The sequence below is a fragment of the Alexandromys fortis genome, unplaced genomic scaffold (genome assembly GCF_014885135.2).
Source record: "Alexandromys fortis isolate MF-2015 unplaced genomic scaffold, M_Fortis_MF-2015_v1.1 scaffold_1, whole genome shotgun sequence".
Classification (NCBI taxonomy): Eukaryota; Metazoa; Chordata; class Mammalia; order Rodentia; family Cricetidae; genus Alexandromys; species Alexandromys fortis.
Window position 1 is genome coordinate 32,452,820 of NW_026067927.1, and position 19,055 is coordinate 32,471,874.

At 48.0% G+C, this 19,055-nt stretch overlaps 1 protein-coding gene across 4 annotated transcripts in view; it reads left to right on the forward strand.

Moving 5' to 3' along the window:
* The first annotated feature begins 1,139 nt into the window (after window positions 1-1,139).
* The window catches only part of Syk (spleen associated tyrosine kinase), a 70,096-nt gene continuing 52,180 nt past the window's right edge, over window positions 1,140-19,055 (forward strand). The window contains exon 1 of one of the 4 annotated variants that reach the window (XM_050144178.1): window positions 1,140-1,272. The gene's annotated coding sequence lies outside the window, so the exon portion shown is untranslated. Of the gene's footprint in view, window positions 1,594-15,591; window positions 15,738-19,055 lie in introns of those variants that run through there. The other 3 variants (XM_050144179.1, XM_050144176.1, XM_050144177.1) reach the window with 3 other exon arrangements.

Below are 19,055 nucleotides of genomic sequence, written 5' to 3' on the forward strand. Positions count from 1 at the left end.
AATCAGGGTTCCCTGCCCTGTGGGAAGTCCAAGGACCACCCACCTCCATCCAGGTCTAGTAAGGTGAGCATCCAAACTGCCTAGGCTCCCACAAAGCCAGTACGTGCAATAGGATCAAAAACCCATTGCCATGAGTTCTCAGTAGTCCTCATTGACCGCTATGTTCAGCGAGTGATTGACAAATTATTAACCATAATAAATGAGCAACAATTTTCAATTCCCCACAAACAGCATCTTTTATCTCATTGTGTTTGTTTGTTTATTGTATCTAAATACTCATTGTATTTATTTATTGTTGGTTAGAGTTTGACAAAAGTGACTGTTTCAATTCTGATGCTATTAACAGACTAACAAAACCAAAAACATGTCAAAAACTGCAGACCAGGATTTAAGGAGACTGAGGGCAATAGGTAACGCCCTCAGAAACAGGGTTTTTGCAGGCAAAGCCTCTGGGGCCACCTTTCGGATCACAATGATGTTGGCAGGAGCATCTTGGTCCTTTGACATCAAATACATCATTCCATAAGCAGTCTCAGCCTTGGGCTTGATGAGCAGGGCTGTGGTGGAGGGAGAAGGGGTCTGGGGAACCAGCTTGAGCTTGGGAGACTCTCCTTTCTGTAAAGAGTGGCCTTGGTTCCTGGGACTTCCAGATCTGGAAAATGGTCTGTTCCCCTGGATATGTCGTGCCAGGGGACTGAGGGCCAGTTGTCTAGGGTTGCTGCCTGGCTCCAGTTCAGTTTGTGATGCTGCCCCGCTCAGGATCAAGGCGCTGACTAGCTGCGTTTGTGATGCTGCCCTGCTCAGCTCAGGTTCAGGGTGATAATCGGTTGAAGTTTGGCTTGTGGGGATCTGGGCCTCATGTTCGGGTGCTCCTTGACTGAGTTCAAGGTACTGCTCATCTCAGGCTCGGTTAGGGGTACCGCCCCGTCCACGTTCGGGGTCTTAATTGTCTCAGGCACGGTTCAGCGTGTTGTTCCGTTCTAGCTCGGGCTTTGGGGGTGTTAACTACGCTGGATCTTCGGGTACTTCCTAGCGCGGCTTTGTTCGGGGCGCTGCCCGGCTCTGCTGGGTTCTGGGCGGGGTGTTCAGGGCGGCGGAGGAAGCGCGGGCGCTGCCCAGGCGCTACCCGGGCGCATTGAGGAAGTTCCCCGGAGGAAGAAGCGGCGAGCCAGGCGGCGGGGAGTACCGGGGACCCGCGTGCACCAGAAGGGAGGAGGAGAAACAGGAGTGGAGAGGAGGAAAAGGGGTTGAAGGACGAGGCCACCTGCCCAGGTAGAAGCCACTCCTCCCCGCCGCGCTTTAGCGCAGGGCCTCGGCCTCCCCTAGGCGACAGACCTTGGCTAGCCCAGGCTGGACCTCGGTTTCGCTCCACCATCTGCTGCTGAGCGCGGACCCACCCGGCCCCTGCGCGCGGCACCGGACTCCGGCGAGCACGCGCGCGCGCCCGTGGGGCAGGGAGCGCGGCTGTCAGCCGGGCCGAGCCGGGAGCTCCGCCTCTCGGCTGCGCACTTCGTCGGGCGACACGGCGAACCCCGGGACTGACACTGTGCGCGCCCCCGAAGCGATGCAGAGCCCCAGAGCCTCTGAAATGCGGTAGGTGAGGGCAAGAGCAGTTTCACCAAACTCTGAACCCCTACCCAAACCAACAAGCTTGCTCTGCTTGGCGGACTTCCTTTTGTGAAGTCGCCTCTCCAAATCCTTGGAGACTCTTTTAGGCACTAAAGTGTACATTTGAATGTATATCAGTAAGGCTCCCAAAACTTAACCTCACCTAAAAGTCATTGAAAAGAGACCCACTTCTTTCAAAGTCTGAGGAGTAGAAAGAATTGGGAAGGTTGGTCAGCTTCCCTTTTTCTTGGGAAGGGTTTTTTGAGTTTTGCCTGCCTGACCAGAATTTTGTTCAAATTTAAGTAAAATTCTCGACCATGGGTATTTTTCTTTTCCTTGGTATCTTCTTTCTATCTATCTATCTATCTATCTATCTATCTATCTATCTATCATCTATCTATCTATATTTAAATATTTACACAATATCAGGTGTTTTAAATGACAATTTTTTTTCACTCGGATTATTTCACCAAGTCATTTTGTTCTATCCAAATGAATAATTTGGTTTTAATAGACTTAGGAAAATTTTACAGTCAAACAGAAATTATTTGTATTCTGTATTTGAAATGCTTAAATATATCAGATTTTAAAAAGTCTGAAAAACGAAATTCTTTTGAAAAATGTTTTAAGTTAGGATAATAAACGGGGAATATATTGTTGAAACATATTTCACATCTGGAAGGTGAAATTGATAGAAAGTTTTATTTTGTTGCTAGGCTTGCATGAGACAGTTCTTTGGTCCTTTCAGGGCCGTGTTTAATATTCTACATGTAGGCATTATCCCTCTGGTTTGGTTTTGCTTACCCAGCAAACTGTCCCTCATCATTCGAGGTGTGTTTGGGATTTAGGAGTTTTCAAAAGGTAAGGTTTACATTTAGACTTCCGAGGGGTATTTGTATACAAAAACCACTCCGGCACTGTTGGGCAGTGTTTTGTTATCCCAGGCCTCATTCTTGCTTCCCACAAAAGTGTCTGTATTCTGAGGGGAATCGACACCAACTATAAATAGCTTCTGTCAGTTTAGACCAGGTGGTGTCGTGCGATGAGGTTCCTTAAAACTTAGAGCGAGGAAGGAAAAACAAACTTTGTTTTTCATGGGGGGGGGGGGGGGCTCAAGGACTGGGGCCTTATTGGACTCCTCGAACTATCGCGTGCTTTTGAGAAGTTGAGTGCTTTTGCAGCGGGGCATCTCACCCCTTCCAGTACCCAGTGGGCAGTTCCCCTCTGTCGGGCCGCGGGAAACAGCAAGGGTCCACCAAACGTCCATGCATTTAGTCACCCAAGTAACAGGCGGTTCAGCCTTTAGAGATAAAGTTTCAAAGATAGAGATAAAGTCACATCATCCTGCGACTTCGGGAGAGAGCAAAAGTCACTCCAGGAAGGGGCGTGGTCATCCCCCACAGCTGCAGTTCTTGGAAGACAGATTTCCTGCTCCCACTAGTATTGAACCTTTGTGTCTGTTCTCTTTGCCCAAGTCAGTGTACAGTCTCTCAGCTTTCGCTGTATGGACCTGTTTCCAGCTGCCCCAGCTACCCCAGCTACCGCAGCTGCCCCACTGCCCCAGCTACCCCAGTTACCCCAGCTGCCCCTTTACCCTCGTCTGCAGCCTTTGGCCATTTTCTTTGTTTTTGGATTGGTGTGATGACAACTGGGTGGGGGAAAAAACACAGGTTGGATTTTTTTCTTTTTATGTTAGAAGGCAGAGTCCTAACAAAGATGTAATTCAATTGCTGCTTACTCAGTTGGATAGGTATCGCCACAATCCTCACCCTTGTGTTTGAACACTAGGCAAAAGAGGTTTTCATACGGAAACGCTGCATAAAGACTAAAATAATAACTAGGTTGATTGGATTTTATGAAGATTTCCGAATTTTGATATATTTTAGGCACAATTTTCATTTGATTATAACTTTGACAAAAATGTTAGCTTGGATCTGTTTGAGGATTCTTTGTTTTGGCTTTAGTTTTTTTATACATATTTTCTTTTAAGAATCAATTACGGGAGAGAGGTGGGTCCTCAGGTAAGAACACTTAACTGCTTTTGCAGAGGACTGGGGTGGGTGCCTTTCCCAGCATCTACCCTGAATGAGGCTCATAACCATCTGTAACTCCAGCCCCTGGGGGCTCCATCTCCCCCTACTGGCCTCCACAGGCACTGCGTAATTGGGCACAAATGTACACACACACACACACAATTAAACAAACTTTTAGAAAAGAATCAATTATGTAGGCAGGTGTGGTGATACTTATGTAACCATAACACTTGAGAGTCAAAGGCAGGAGGATCAAGAGTTCAAGGTCATCCTCGACTATATAGCAAGACTGAGACCAGCCTAAAGAAGACATTGTTTTAAAAAAGAAAACAGTATACCAAGAAGTAGCAAGGGTTGTAAGTTGGTCAATAGAATACTTGTCTAGAGTGCATGAAATCCCCAGTATCAAATAGATTATATGTGATAGCACAGACTTATAATCCTAGCACTTGACGGTGATAGGATCAAAAGGCCAAGGATATCCTCTAGTATGTTCCCAGTTTGAATCCAGCCTGGGCTGCATGAGACCCTGTCTCAAAAAAAAAAAAAGAGTAAATAAAAATAAAACTATATAACTTTTGCTCTGTATTCTTTAAAACTCATTGACTGAATTTAAATATTAAATACCATGAAATATGGTTAAAAACCAAAGCTGTGAAAAAAAAAAGCATATTTCATTTATGTTGCGATCAGTTTAATAGACCAAAGTGGCCCTTCTTTGTCCTTCATTTCATGGAAACTTGGGGTGCGTGCGGGAGTTGGGATGCCGTCCTGGCTGCTTGGGATGGGGAGAGGGAGCTGCAAGGAGGGAAGAACAAAAGAAGCCCTCGCTCCCCCATATAGAGTCCTGACTCTGGAAGCTGTGGTGTGCCCCACACTTCTGGGTCAGCTTTCAGGCTTGGGTGTGGGGAAGACTGAGCCTGCTGGAGGAGGTCAGCTAGGAGAGGCAGGACAGACGCCCGGGTTGGCAGATCTGGGTGCCAAGTGCAGAGAGAAGGAAGGGCTCAGCACAATTAGGGAAATCCATAATCTCAATATGGATGAACTTAGGTAGATTCAGTATGCCTATAGAAAGTGTTGAAATACCCGCCATGGCGCTTACTGCCGCCTTTCTCTGTAGGTTTAGCTTCACCAATGGACCTTTGTTCTAGCTAGAGCAGCCTCATGTGAACGCACTTGACTGTTCCTGTGGCGTTGCCATGGAAATGTCTTAGTGTGACCCGAGTTAATTTTGTCTTTTTACTTCATTTTAATTTAACTGAAAAATTTCCCCCTTCAGACTCAGCATCCTGTCTTTCTGCCCCCATAGTCCCGCTTCCAAGAAGCAGGCTTTTCATTTTGGAAGCTGTTCCTTTCCTCTCGCAAGGCACACCGATGAGTTTATTTCATGATTCAGTTTCAGAGTGTGTCTGAGAATGAGGAGTGGGGAAGCCAGACGCCCATACCTTCTGATGGTAATCGGTCTGTGGTTTGTGTCTAACAGTTTACAGCAAGTGTTTACTGATGCTGTTTACTGCCATTCATGAGTCCCTTCTTTGTCATAGCATCTCCACTCTGACGATCCAGCCAGAGTCCACTGGCCTTCCCCAGTGTGTTCCCTCCTCAGTGCTCCTGTGTAGCCCTCAGGGTTGGCAGCCTCGCCAGCTACAAGCACTAGGACCCCTTGGGTAGTCTGAGGTTTGAATAGTTTGCCTATGGCCCCTGAGAAGTTCTGTGTGCTTGGGTTAAACCCTGAGTGGGTGTTGAAAGACAACTGTACCCTTGAGAAGTGGGTCCTAGCTGGGGCCGAGGGTAATGTCCTCAGAGGAAGATGAGCCCAGGTCTTCAGGGACCCTGAGTGAAACAGCTAGCCAGGCTACCGGTTTCTTTGGCTCCTGTCTCTACATAGGGTCTCTTCCTCACTCGTGACCCCTCCCAGAGTACCTTCTGCCACGTCATTCTGTGGCTCACAGGGCCATACCGGTGGTAGAACAGATGGGATCACCCTGTCTTGGGCTCCCAAAAAATGCAAGCCTGATAAACTTCTACCAAGTACTGGGCTTCAGGTATTATTTTCATAGCAACAAGAAGCAGAGAGGGCCGTTGTGCCTTGCCATTTCCTTTCTTGTTCTTCCCTTGTCCCCTCCGCTCTCCTAGGGCAAAACTTTGTTTTGGCGTTTTTTGTTGTTGTTGTTTGTTTGTTTGTTTGTTTTTAGTTTGCACAGAACCTAATACAATTTTTTTCTCAACTTATGACATAAAACTGAAACCTCATTTGACACAAGTTTCCACACAGTCAAAAATACACCATGTTATCTCTCAGTTCCATTTTTTTCTTCTTCTTTTTTTTAACCCCCCTGGAGCTATCTCCTGTCTTGCTCCAGGCTGACAGATGTTCTTCAGTCTGGCAGAACATATGTTAAGAGCTGAAGAAAGTCCTTAAGGAGTTTTTTGATGAAGTATATTTCTTGGTACTCACTGAATTTTGTTTTGGATCTTGGAGGCCTTTGTATAGATCCTAAAAACATCCAGGTCAGTGAGTAGATACATGGTATTACCATAATCTGTTATCATAATTGCTGGCCACAGTTCCCATAATCTTTTTATCTCTGTGGTTGCTTACTTTTTTTACTTTCAGAAGAATTTCTATGGTTTCTTCCATCTGAATGTATTTTTCAATCATTTTATGTGAGAGATTGTTTTCACTTCCAATGCAGAGGTTAGACATCTACATTCTAAATCAGTGTATTCACCCATCTCTGATCTGAGAGAGAGAAATGGTGGTCTCTCTGGAAAGCCCAGGCCTGGCCTTCCCGTCAGTTCTCTTAACTGTGCTAAGGTGACCATCATGGGCTGTGAATACCACCTTCAGAAAACTGTCTTTGAACCAATGCAGAAGACATGAGAAGGATGAAGTTTAGCAAGCAGAACTCATCTGAAGGACATGGAGAAATAGCCATTGTCATTCGGCTCGCTTCTCTGAGCGTGTAAACCTGACATGGCTAGAAGCGAGTCTTTTTCAAGTTAGGAGAATAACAACAAAGAGAGGTTTCGTTGGAAGAATGGGCAGTGAGTGGACCAGGAAGGAAACTAATTTTGAATCAACGACATTTGTCACAACAGCTGGGAAAATTCTGGCCCCAAGTGGAGGGCCAGAACTTCCAGAGATTGAGGATGGCCCAAAGCCATGCAGACCCAAGATTTCAAAGGGGTTTGTGCACTGCCACGTGTGCGCAGTCTCGGCTCCTGACGCTTGGGTCCATCTTGAGATGCTAAGAGGTCTGGGGTGTGGCCTTCTGCCCTGTTCTGCCTGTAGCCATGGGAGAGGAACAGGAGAGATTGCTGTTTTAGAATGGCTCACAGGATAAATAGCACGGACTTGAAGGCCAGGGAATTTCAACTGCATGGGAATTGGTGAATGTGCTGGGTATAATGGCTGCTTTGTGTGTTAGTTGCAAAGACTGGATGGTCCCGAAAGTTCACTCCCCATTTGATGTGTGAGAGAGAAAGAGCCAGAAACAGAGACAGAGAGCAATGGGGGAGGGATAGGGCAACCAGCTTCCCTCTGTACACAGTTGTTTGTGTTCATAAACTCTGCCAGTCTTGGAATTTTCTGGTGTTTGAGCGTTGGTGAATGTCAGTCTATTCTGAGACGACTCACAAAAGATGAAAACGTATAAAATAACTCTCAGGGAGAGAAAGCGTGTACCCGCCTGCACCCACTTCCACACAAGTCCGTTGGAGCGGTTTCTATCTTCATGATTCTTTTCTCTCAGTATTCTTAGTCCGTCCAGTACTTTGCGATCACACCGTTGGTTCCGTGCCTGCTCCTGTGACCTGACTTTTTATTTTTTTTCTCATGAGGACACAAGCTGCTTTTCTTCTGGTTGAGAGCTTAGGCTATGGTTTCTGGGTGACTGTGGTGGCTTGACAGCTGAGCCTTTCAGGCTGCAGCCGAGGGTGACCTGAAGGCAGCTCTTGTGTGAGCCATGTGCCGACTGTGTGTGCGGTCACTCGCTCGGCTCCAGATGTGTCTATCTGCACTGCTGCGCTGACCACAGAGAGCCCCAGGACATGTCACACAGCCCTTCTGGTGAGAACTCTGGGGCTGTGGCTTTGATCAGCCGCTGTCCAGGTCTACATGGTGGTTTCCTAGGCTCTCCCAAGGCAGCATAGTTGACAGAGGCGCCCAGGATCCTGACTCCACCATTTCCTTCAATTACTTAGGGTCATGTTATCTCATGTACAAAGTGATGCTGGGCTCCCCCTTCCCTGGAGCCCCTTCCAGTCTCACAGATGTGCTGCGCAAATCTGAGCTGCTGGCCTCAGAGAATGAACCCCGTGCAAGCGTTGATGGGAGAGAGCTGGAACCAAGGATAAAATGCTGCTGGTCACCTGGAGACTGAGGAAAGCATCTTTTTACAAGCTGCATGACTTTGCAAGGCCTTGTGGGAGGGTCATGAATACAGAGTGGCTCTTGCCCAAGAGCATCACCTCATTTTTGAAGCAAGCTTTCTACACATTAAAGATGATTGTGTTTATCATCAGCAAGGTGTGTGTGTGTGTGTGTGTGTGTGTGTGTGTGTGTGTGTGTGGTGTATATGTGCAATACAAGTGTGTCAGGTTGAGAATTAAAGGTAACTAAGTCACTCTCTCAAAGAGACCTGAGATCAGAGTATAGATCAGAAGGGACCCAGGGGCATAATTCTTGCCACTTTAACACAGTAGCTTCCTCTACACACACACACACACACACACACACACACACACACACACACACACAGGCGCGCGCGCGCAAAGGGTGAGACTACAGAGAAAAAGACTAGGTAGAGAGAGAGAAAAAAAAAAGAGAAACTAAGTGGAAACAATATGAACTTTGGAAACCCAAAGCTCGCCTTCAGTGAGCACACCTCCTCCTACAAAACCAGACAACTGTAATCCTTCCCAAATAGTTCTGCCGACTGGGGACCAACTATTCAAACATAGGAGCCTGTGGGGGCCATTTTTATTCAAGCCATCACACCCATCTTCACACACACCTTATCCTTCTCTAGATTGCCCGTGACACCTGACACACACGCATGTGTGGATACATGGTACTGTCAGGGAACCAGGGCATGAAGGACAATGTGCACATATTCAATACAGACAGAGTGGCTGTCTTTGACTACTCTGTCTGAGGCTGGGTGCATCTTCAGGAAGCTGCTGCCGTGAGGGCTACATGTTAACTGAACCAACCCCACTGTTGAAGGTGAGAAGGTGAGGGTTTATTACAATTCTCAGTGGTGAGGTCCTTATTTGTAAGACATCAGCGAGGCAACCACTGGGACCAGTTCTGGTTTCCTTAGGACTGATAAGGAAAGGCGTGCCACTGAGGGGACTATGTGAGCACTCCTGCTTGTGGATCAGAATGTAAGCTCTCAGCTACTGCTCCAGTGCCCTGCCAGCCTGCTGCCATGTTCCCCACCGTAACCATCACTTAACCTCCTGGCACTGAAGGTTCCAATTACCGTTCTCTTTTCTAAGTTGCCTTGGCCACGGTGTCTCTTTGCAGCAATAGAAGAGTAACCAAGACAACAGGCATGTTCTGCACACTGCTAAGGACTCAAGCAGCTACAGATCTGGGTGCTACGTGAGGTGGGGTGCCTGTGAACCAGTCCTTTGCAGATACTATGCAGGACTTAGCTCCTGAAGTATCATTTTTAAATAGAATTTTTATTAATGCCTTGAGGATTTCAGACTTGTTTATATAATATATTCTGATTGTATTCCTCCACTATTTCCCCCACTCAACAAGCCCCTCCTACCTCCGTCTCCTCTTCCTCCTTCCCCTTCACCTCCTCACTACCCTCCTCTCCTCCATCTCCTACTCCTCTTCCTTTAGTGACCCACTGAGACCCATCAGGGTTGCCAGTTCACACGAGGATGCAGAGCTGGGCCCTAGAGCAGCCCACTGAGACCCATCAGGGTTGCCAGTTCACACGAGAATGCAGAGCTGGGCCCTAGAGCAGCCCACTGAGACCCATCAGGGTTGCCAGTTCACACGAGGATGCAGAGCTGGGCCCTAGAGCAGCCCACTGAGACCCATCAGGGTTGCCAGTTCACACGAGGATGCAGAGCTGGGCACCAGAGCATGGGCAACCTAAGGAAAAGTTTCCATCCCTCAGTTACCATCAACTGCCAGTGACTTCTCAGCTAGGCACGGGCCCCCACTATCCCTCCAGCACTGCTGGAAAGTGGAATGACTCGGTCCTGTGCAGGTTCCGTAGGTACCCACATCTGCTGTGAGTTCTTGCATGCGATCGCAATGGCATGACCAGAAGACCGCCTTTCACAGCGTTTCTGCCCATCCCCTGCTCTTATGTTCTTTCCCTCCTCTCTTTCTTGGTGTCCCCTGGCCTTTGGGACAGGGAACAATGATGACATAAGGGCCCATTTAGAGGTGAACACTCACAAAGTTTAATTTTTTGTTTTGTTTAGGAGGATTTGGGGTTTGGGAGATTCTTGCTATTTTGTTCAGTTTTCTGCAGCTTTAAAAGAATAATCAAGGTCTAGGGTCTGGGTTGGAACTCGGTGGTAAAGCGCATGCCTAAAATGTGTGAGGCCCGGGTTTTTAATCCCTGGTGTTACACATATGCCACGTGCACACCCATACACATTCACACACACACACTCACACACACATACACAAAGGCATCCCCCCCCCACAAACCCCCACACACAGAGCGAGCAAGCCAGTGAGAGAGTCAACAACAATGTAGTGCAAAGAGGGATCATGTCCCTTGTGGGGACAAACTGTAAAGGCCGTGTTGAGCAAGTTCCCTCATTTGCTCTTCTGAATACAGAAAAGTGAGATTATTAGCTGGGACAGAGCTCCATTAGCTACCATGAGCTCTGAGAGAACTGGAAGGGCCCCTGAGGCCAGCAACAGGCCAGAGCATCATTAGGTCCTTTTGGTGGACAGAAGTGAGTGGAGAACTGGGGATCCCTCCCACTGGGCCCTGTGAGTCTTCTCAGGATCCAGCCTCTCTGCCTGCTTACTTGGAGTCTAAGGAGAGACTGAATCACCTGCCTCTAGGATTTCTGTGCTGTGTAATTTGGGAGAGGAGAAAACAACACAAGAGGTGTTGCTCTGAGGGGCCCTGCAGATTAGGAGACTTCCTCCCTCCCATGAATCAGCCTGGCATCAGGAAGTGCAGCTGCCTGGGCTGCCCCCCCCCCCCCCCCCCCCCCCCCCCCCCCCCCCGNCCCCCCCCCCCCCGCCCCCCCCCCCCCCCCCCCCAGCCATCGCAGGGCTCTGGTGACAGCTCCCAGCACAGCTTCCATAATGAGCCTCTCACAAGACCCGCCTGTCTAAAGGATTCCTTGTGGGAGGATTTTAACTGAAAGGGTATATTGATTATTTTTCTCAGTGCTGTGACAAAAACACCCCCCCCCCAAAATGCAACTTGAAAAGGGAAGGGCTTATTCTGGCTCACAGTTTAAGGATCCAGTCCATCATGGCAGGGAGGACTTGGCAGCAGGAGCTTTAGGCCACATTGCATCTTCATTCAGGAATCAGGGAGCGACAGATGCTGGCCCTCAGCCTGCTTTCTCCTTTTTATTCAGTCGGGGACCCCAGCCCATGGAATGGTACTGCGGGTAGTAAGGATGGGTCTTCTCCCCTTAACCTGATCTAGAGAATCCCTCACAGCTGGTGCCAGAGATTTGTTTCCATGGTGACTCCGAGTCCACCAAGTTGTCAGTCAAGATGGAGCACCTCAACTGTTTCCCTGAATGCTGGGCTTCCACAGGACTTCCTTAGAATCCCAGGGGAAATGTGAATAGTCCACCCTGCAGTCAGAAGCTGTGTGTCTGCTCTATAATATCAGCAGTCAGCTCAGAGCCCCAACCTCCTAATGGAGACCAGAGCACCAGAATGCGATACTCTCTATCCAGGCTGCCTGCGGGCCTCACCCTGAGAGCTACAGAAAATCTGATTTCTGGGCCCAGTCCCAAGATTTGAAGATCCCGGGGGTCTTGGGATCCTCCACTAGTACGGTAGGGAAAGTGCCAGAACCCTGACACCTGGTAGAGCAGCGCTGTTCTTGTGGCTGAACTGGCTGGTGCCAAGGAGCTGTCCCCAGCATCACTGGGAGCCACAGGTGGTTCTAGACTGCTTCTGCAGGCTGCACTGGGCTCTCTGAATTTCTAAGAACCATCAGAAGCTTCGAAGCAGTTGTTTAGAAAGTAGACAGCCCTCCTCTGCCCGTTTTCATCCCCTAATAAAGATAAAGATATACAATTTATTCCAAGCTCTAAAGTTCCTTTCTGGCCGGGCGGTGATGGCGCACACCTTTAATCCCAGCACTTGGGAGGCAGAGGAGGCGGATCTCTGTGAGTTCGAGACCAGCCTGGTCTACTAGAGTTAGTTCTAGGACAGGCTCCAAAACCACAGAGAAACCCTGTCTCGAAAAACCAAAAATAAAATAAAATAAAGTTCCTTTCTGCCCAGCTCTGAGCTTAGCTGGACCAGTATGTCCTGGGCTGTTTGTAGACACTGCTCACTGCCTTCTGAGATTGAGGTCTGGTAGATGAGAAGCCCCTGGTGGTGTTATGCTGTGTCTAAGCAGCCAGGAGTGACCAGATCAAACTAATTATCATATTCATGACCTCAAAGACTCACGTATTCCTCGGGTCCCAAGACCACCACTCCCTGCCTTCTGGTCACATCCCTGACTGGTAACCACCAGTATATCTCATTTCTTTGAGTTTCGGTGTTCTAGACTTCACTTCTGTTTCATTGACCTTTCTTGGGGAGATATGAGCAAATGTCTGTTCACCTCAAAGAACCATTTGGACCAAGTCTAGCTTGGTGAGTTAGTGAGTTGATTGGCACCCCAGGAGCAGGATGGGGGTGGCCAATAGGCGCACAGGTGGCTCAAAGGCAGCCACTTTCACCTAAAAGCTCACCAAGGCTGCATCTTGCTGGCAGCTCCCAAGAGGAGTGTCCTTTCCCCAGCTTTCCTTCCCTTGAGTTTTCTGAGCCTCTCCCCCGTTCCCCCCGGGTGGAGGGGAGCATCTCAGTTCTGAGGAAGGAATTGCATGGCATCTAAGTGATAATGTGTCTTGTTTCTCTATGTCCAACTCATTTCATATCCTCAAGGTCCATGTATTTGTTGTTACAAATGGCAGGGTTCACTTCATTTTCATTCCTACATAGTACATGATAGTCTATGCCGACCATATTGCTTTATCCTCTCATCCACTGGTGGGCCGGTCCCTAGGCTGGCTCTGCCTCTTGGCTATTGTGAGTAGTAGTATTTCAGTGAACAACAAACTTGCTACTGTTTTTTCCACATTCTGATTTCAAATCCCTGAGACGCGTGCCCAGAAGTAGAAGGTGGGTCCTATTTTCAGCTGAGGGCAGGGGATTTGCTTTTCCTTTAGTTTTGGAGCTAAGACATTTCTTTTACCCTAGGGATGAGGCCTCTTTTGTTTCTGAAAATGTACGTCTAACTAAAACATGAGTTCTGCCTCCTTATTTAATTTTGTATTCGGGGACATCAGTGTTATTTACCTTGGATCTTCTTTGCCTTTTAGATTTTTTTAAGTTCCGCATCCTTTTTCTCAAGCTCTTGCCTCTGTGCATGGGTTCCCTGCAGACTCAACATCTGTCCTATTTGCTGCTCAGAACAATACCTACTATTTATTTCCTGGTCTTTACCCCTCCACATACAACCTCAGTTAGTTGGTCCCCAGTGCCTTTCTATTCCTGCCCCTCTTTCCCCTCACAGACAACTGCGGTTTAAGACTTTGGTCAGCTACCTTCTTTGGCTATCTGTGTAGTGCTCATGCTTGGGCAAACATTCTCCATCTGTTGTTAGTTTTTCCTGTGGCTTCTCATCTTTGATTTCCTTTGAGTAACTACGTAGACTCCCAGTGGACTCATCTTTGAAATGAATCATGGATGTAGCAGGACATCAAACCCAGACTATCACAGGGAGATCATCTGTGCTCACAGATCCCTCAGAACAAGAGGTACTCTGTGCCTCGGAGGACCCCGTGGAGAAACATCACAGGGGTGAGTCCAGAGGACATGAGGGGTGGCAGAGCAGAGCCTGCCTATGCTTCCTGCAGAGGGTAAGAGGAGGCAGAGCCAAGCAGGCCCAGGGCTGACTGGTTTACAAAGTGATGTCAGGCTCTGGAAGAGGGTCTTCCCTCATCGTCTGCTTCTGTAGAGGGATCAGAGCGGAGGAAAAGCAGGTCAGCATATGCGAGCCCGAGAAAGGCCGCGGTTAGAGGTGGACTTTGGGTTGATTTGTTTACACTTTCTCTGAAGATTGCTCAGTGCTGGGATGGATATACCCCTAATAGCAGCAAGTTCCTGCTATCAAAACACCAGAAGGTAAAGACAGTAAAAAAAAGCTGTAGTTAACACACACACCTCACTCGGTTCCCACAGCGAAGATCTGAGAAAGAGGCCAGGGAGGGAGCGAACAGTAAGTTTGGAAAGCACCCAAACTCTCCAAGACAAAACACATTGTAAGAGCCACACCCAGCTGAGAGTTCTCAAGTGGATTTCTCCTTTCAGAGCTCTCCTCGCTCACTGAATCCCTTACAGGGCAAAAACCTCTGCAGTGAACAGGGGTCAAGGCTTCAAGCCAATAAGAGAAGGAGACATAGCAACCCTCAACCTGCACACGCAGATCAACAGGGCATCAACATGCATAAGGTAAACCCTAACAAGGTCAAAGACATAAAGAGAAGATGCCAATATTATGATTTGCAGTTTCGGTTTTCCCCTTTCTATAATAGATAGATCAAATAGAAAATCGATAGTAATGAAGAGGCCAGAGCAACACTGTTCATCCACGTGGTATCTGTGAGATGCTTCATCTTACAACAGAAGAATGCATTGCTCTCACGCTCACGTGGAATATTTACTGAGATAAAATACTTGCTTAGAGAATCTGTTAAGTTTAAATTCAAAAAGCCAGGTGAATACTTTTCCTCCACATGTGCGCTGCACATACAATATGGAGGAAAAGTGTTCATACACATAAAATAATACTTTTTTAGAAAACAGGTTACCAACATTTTAAGAATGATGCCCAGAGTGGTGCTAGGGGAAACTTCCTGAATCTAAGTCCATGGCTATAACAGAATTCCCGAGACGAAGTACCTTATAAAGAAAAGGAGTTTAATTTGGCTAACAGTTTAGGGCATTAAAAACCCACGTTCCGGAAGCCCCTTCAGGTGAGCGCCTCAACCATGCCATCCTGGCAGGTGACACCAAGTGGCGGAAAAACATGGTGGAGTACTGGTGTGAGTGGGACCCAGTCCTCTGAGACTTAACTTAGTCCCCTCGATAGCCGTTAATCTTTCCCAAGGATGGTGACCCAGTGGCCTCTCAGACCAGACCCCACTTCTTACAAGTCCTGCCACACCCTGACCAACCTTCCAACATACCTTTGAGCAGCACACCCGCGCCGTGATGATACAGCAGATAAAAGAAGTGTGTCAGGTCAGTTGCCTGTAATCTTAGGCAAGGGTGCTCTGGGGAATTCTAGTAAATTAATCCTAAACCACAATGGCGAAAACTTCATAACCAGAAATAGGAAACTGTAGACAAAAATTAACAAAACCCTCTTCGAGCCCTCAGAATTATCAACAGAATTATTCAATCATCAAACATGGTTTACAATAAGAAAAAAAGAGAGACAAAAATTAGATATACCCTAAATTTGGTATATGACTTTAACCAGGATGTGTGGGGAAAGTGTGGGAAACCGTATGGCCATCCTGACCAGGAACTGCGTGTCCGCTGACCCTCCTCTGCTGGCGGGTGTTTGTACGGGATCCCTGCCTTCCGACTCGAGCTTCGTTTTGACTATGAAATTAACAAACAGCCTGTCCTGGGGCCTCTCACTTCTGCTTTCTGTCTTGTCTTGCTTACTGACACTTTGAGGAAAAGCCACTTCCCTAGTTACAGACACCAGTCAACAGCAGGAAACCTCCACTGTTCTCGGCCTGTTCTCCATTACAGCCATCCCCGTTTTCAAGCCTGCCAGCTTCGTGCGGTCCACACTCTATGCCGCCTGGAGCCTGGGAGCCCAGGCCTGTGAGTCCAGGAAGGTAAGTCAGATCTGCAGCGATTAACAGTGTGACCCCAGGGCTCTGCGCCATGGACTGGCATGGGAGGAAAACATCAGTATCGATGTGTATGTGTGTGTGTGTGTGTGTGTGTGTGTGCGCTTCCCTGCCAACACCATACCCTGACTATGTTCGTTCATCTTAAGCTTTGAAGGACTTGACAATTACTGTAATTCTCATGTGACAAAACTGTTTCTCTCCCCTGTACACAAAACCTTCGCAGCTTTCTTTGAGCTTCGGGGGTAATTTGTGTATTTGGATACAGTCATGAAGTCTCAGGAATCCATCATAATTTCCTGGAATATTTTATAGTCATGAACTTCAGAAAAACCTGGGTTTCCTTAAGCAGGTATCACGTGTCCTTTGTGTCTAACTTAGGTTATTCGGCTTCTGTAGAGGCCTTGAAGGCCTGTGTAGATTGTTTTTATGAGGTGGGCAGATGGGGAAGTAAAAATAGTGCCTAGACTCCAGCGGCTTCAGCCAAGCCCCCACGTCCTAAACAGAAATGGCGCCTGCTGGTCACAGTGTCCACTGTGGCCTCCTAGCTGGGGTTGTCTGGGGTAGGGCTTCTTGGGGCTTGAGGTGGGAAGCAAGGGAATACTCTAACTTGGCTATTCACCTGTCCTGGTTACTTTGCCCTAAGATGGTGGCAGTGAAAGCTAGAAGACATCTTTATCATGGAATGTCTGATAGGTATTTTGTGTGTGAGTTATGTGGTATGTGTATATGTGGACATGTATATGCCTATATGTATGGTGTATGTGTGTGTGTGTGTGTGTGTGTGTGTGAGGTGAATGTATATATGTGCATATAGTGGATATATACATATATGTGTGTGCATATATATATAAATATATATTGTGTCTCATGTGTGTGGTGTGTGTGTGTACTGACACACACATGCCATGGTGTATGAATGTCAGAACACAACCCCAAGTGGACATCAGCCTCTCTGTTGTTCAGTGCTGTGTATATAGTCTTCCTGGCTCACGAGCTTCAGGGATTTCTCCTGTCTCTACCTTCATTTTACAGTAAGGCACCGGGACTAATGATATTGCTTCCATGCAAGTGAGGAGGGACTTGGATGGTTGGTTTCTCTGCTGTGCCAAGGGCTGTTCATTTGCTCTACCTGCCTGGCCAGTCCTGGGAGAATATGGTCTACCTGCTTCCCTCACTGGCAATGTCAAGTTAAGGAGGAAAATGCTGGCTTCTAGCAGAAGTTTACAAGTTTTCCGTTTAAAAATCTCCAAGAGAGACATTTGTACCAATTTCCCATTCTTTGGCCTCTTTGTTGAGTCTTTACTATTCAAAAGCGTGTGTGGATCTGGCACCCTGAGAACTTAGAAGCTCTGCCTGAGAGCACTCTCCTCCTTGTTCCAGGAGTGTCTGTCATCTGCAGGTCCTGTCAGCCAGTTGCCATGAGGTGCAAAAAGTACACTCAAGAACCAAGGTATATGTAGTCCTGGCTATGGCACCTTTTATTCCAGAACTTTCTTCTCCCTTCATGTTGTCAGGGAAACAAGCGCATGCGTGTTCTCTCTGGCACAGCACTTGCTGATGAGCTGTGGTGTATCCCTTCAACAGGTTGATCCGACAGGGCTGCGATTTAGATTAGAAAATTAAGTGCACCAGAGTCTGGGGAGATGGCTTAGTTGGTAAGGCGCTTGTCGAGCAAGAACAGAGACCTGAATTCAGTCCCCAGCTCTCAGATTTTAAAAAGCTGAATGGCTGGCACTGGGTAATTAGGGTGCCGGGAAGTATGGAGAAAGGCAGGATCCTAGGGCTCAAAATACAAGGTGCATGACCCCCGAGGGACAACCCTGGGATCACTCTCCGGCTTCTACACATATGCACACCCCCATGTACACGAGTATGTACACATATTAAGTGCTGGTTAATAAGGTGGGCTGGCTGCTTGTTTGTAAGCAAACAGTTAATAGTCTGTGAACCACAGGTATCCTCTGGGACTTGTGCTAACGGCGTCAAGGTGGGCATACAGACCAGTTTAGGGAACTTGCCTGCGGACTCTGAGAGTGACCATGGGCCTGCCAAGATGTCTGCCTTTGTCAGGCGTGTTTCTGGGGTTCTCTGCTATGGAGCTGCCTCACACCACTCTGGGTTTTCCTTTTATTGTCTCTCTATTTCTGAACGGTGGTGGACGCTCTGCAGGCCAGCCTTGGCTGTGTGTGCATCCTCTCTCTGAAGTGCAGGCCTCTGCGTTCTGAGAAAATTCCTATGTTTTCTGCCAGAACAGAATGGGCTGGGGGGGGGGGGCTCCTCTGAGAGGTGTGGCTCCTCCTTGAGAGGCTAGGTGTCTGTGCATGGTGACATCCAGGCAGGGTACAGGAAGGCTGGGGGGACGGACCCCCACAGGGTAGCATCCCAGAGGTTAAGCCCCTAACTGCCAATGAAGCCATAGCAGCTGGCCTGAGCAGTTCAGGCCCAGTGTCCTCTGGGGTCCATTCTCCCCTGCTCAGGCCCCAGCCTGTGCCCATGTGTTTTCTGCATGGTAAGATCCCACAGAAAAGCCATGTGAATGCTCACAGTTCTGGGAAGAAGATCGTGGGCAGTTAGCTGCAGAGCCCGGTGCTGTGGGGTGGGCCTGTGGCACCTCCTTTTCCTTCGTCATTTCTCGCTCACTAACCAGCCTGGCTAGCTTAGCGAGACTGACTCTCCCTCTAGGCTGGGTTCATTCCTCTTTTTTATGAAAATTACCCTAACCCCTGAAGGAAGTTTTTCTTTTTAATGAAGTTCTGGCACTTAACTTACTCAACTTAAAGCTGCAAGGAAATTTCCCAGGTACACTCAGTGGGACTGTTTTGCCTCAGGGTGGCCATGTGGTTTCAAGTGTCATAAGCCTGTATTTGCATCTTCCTGATTTTGTTTCTCTGTGTAGCCCAGATTGGGCAGAAGTTACCCTTGGGTGATGTTTTTCCCTCCAGCCACAGTTCACATTACACCAGGGGCTTTTGTGGCCAAGTGACGGGGACACCAGCACACTTATAAAAAGACAACGCCAATAGCAGCAGGTGTGGTGGCTCACACTTCTCTTGGGAGGTAGGAACAGGTGGATCCCTGTGGCTGACTGGCCAGTCTAGCCTGTCTGGAAAGGTCTAAGCCAGTAAGAGCACCTGTCCCAGAAAACGAGATGGATGGAGTCTGAGGAACAATAGTTAAGGCTGACCTTTGGTGAGTCCACACACACACACACACACACACACACATGTGCATACGTGTACGCACACGTGCACACACAGGCACTTTATTCACTAAAACGTATTTGCAATCCCAGTCATTCAT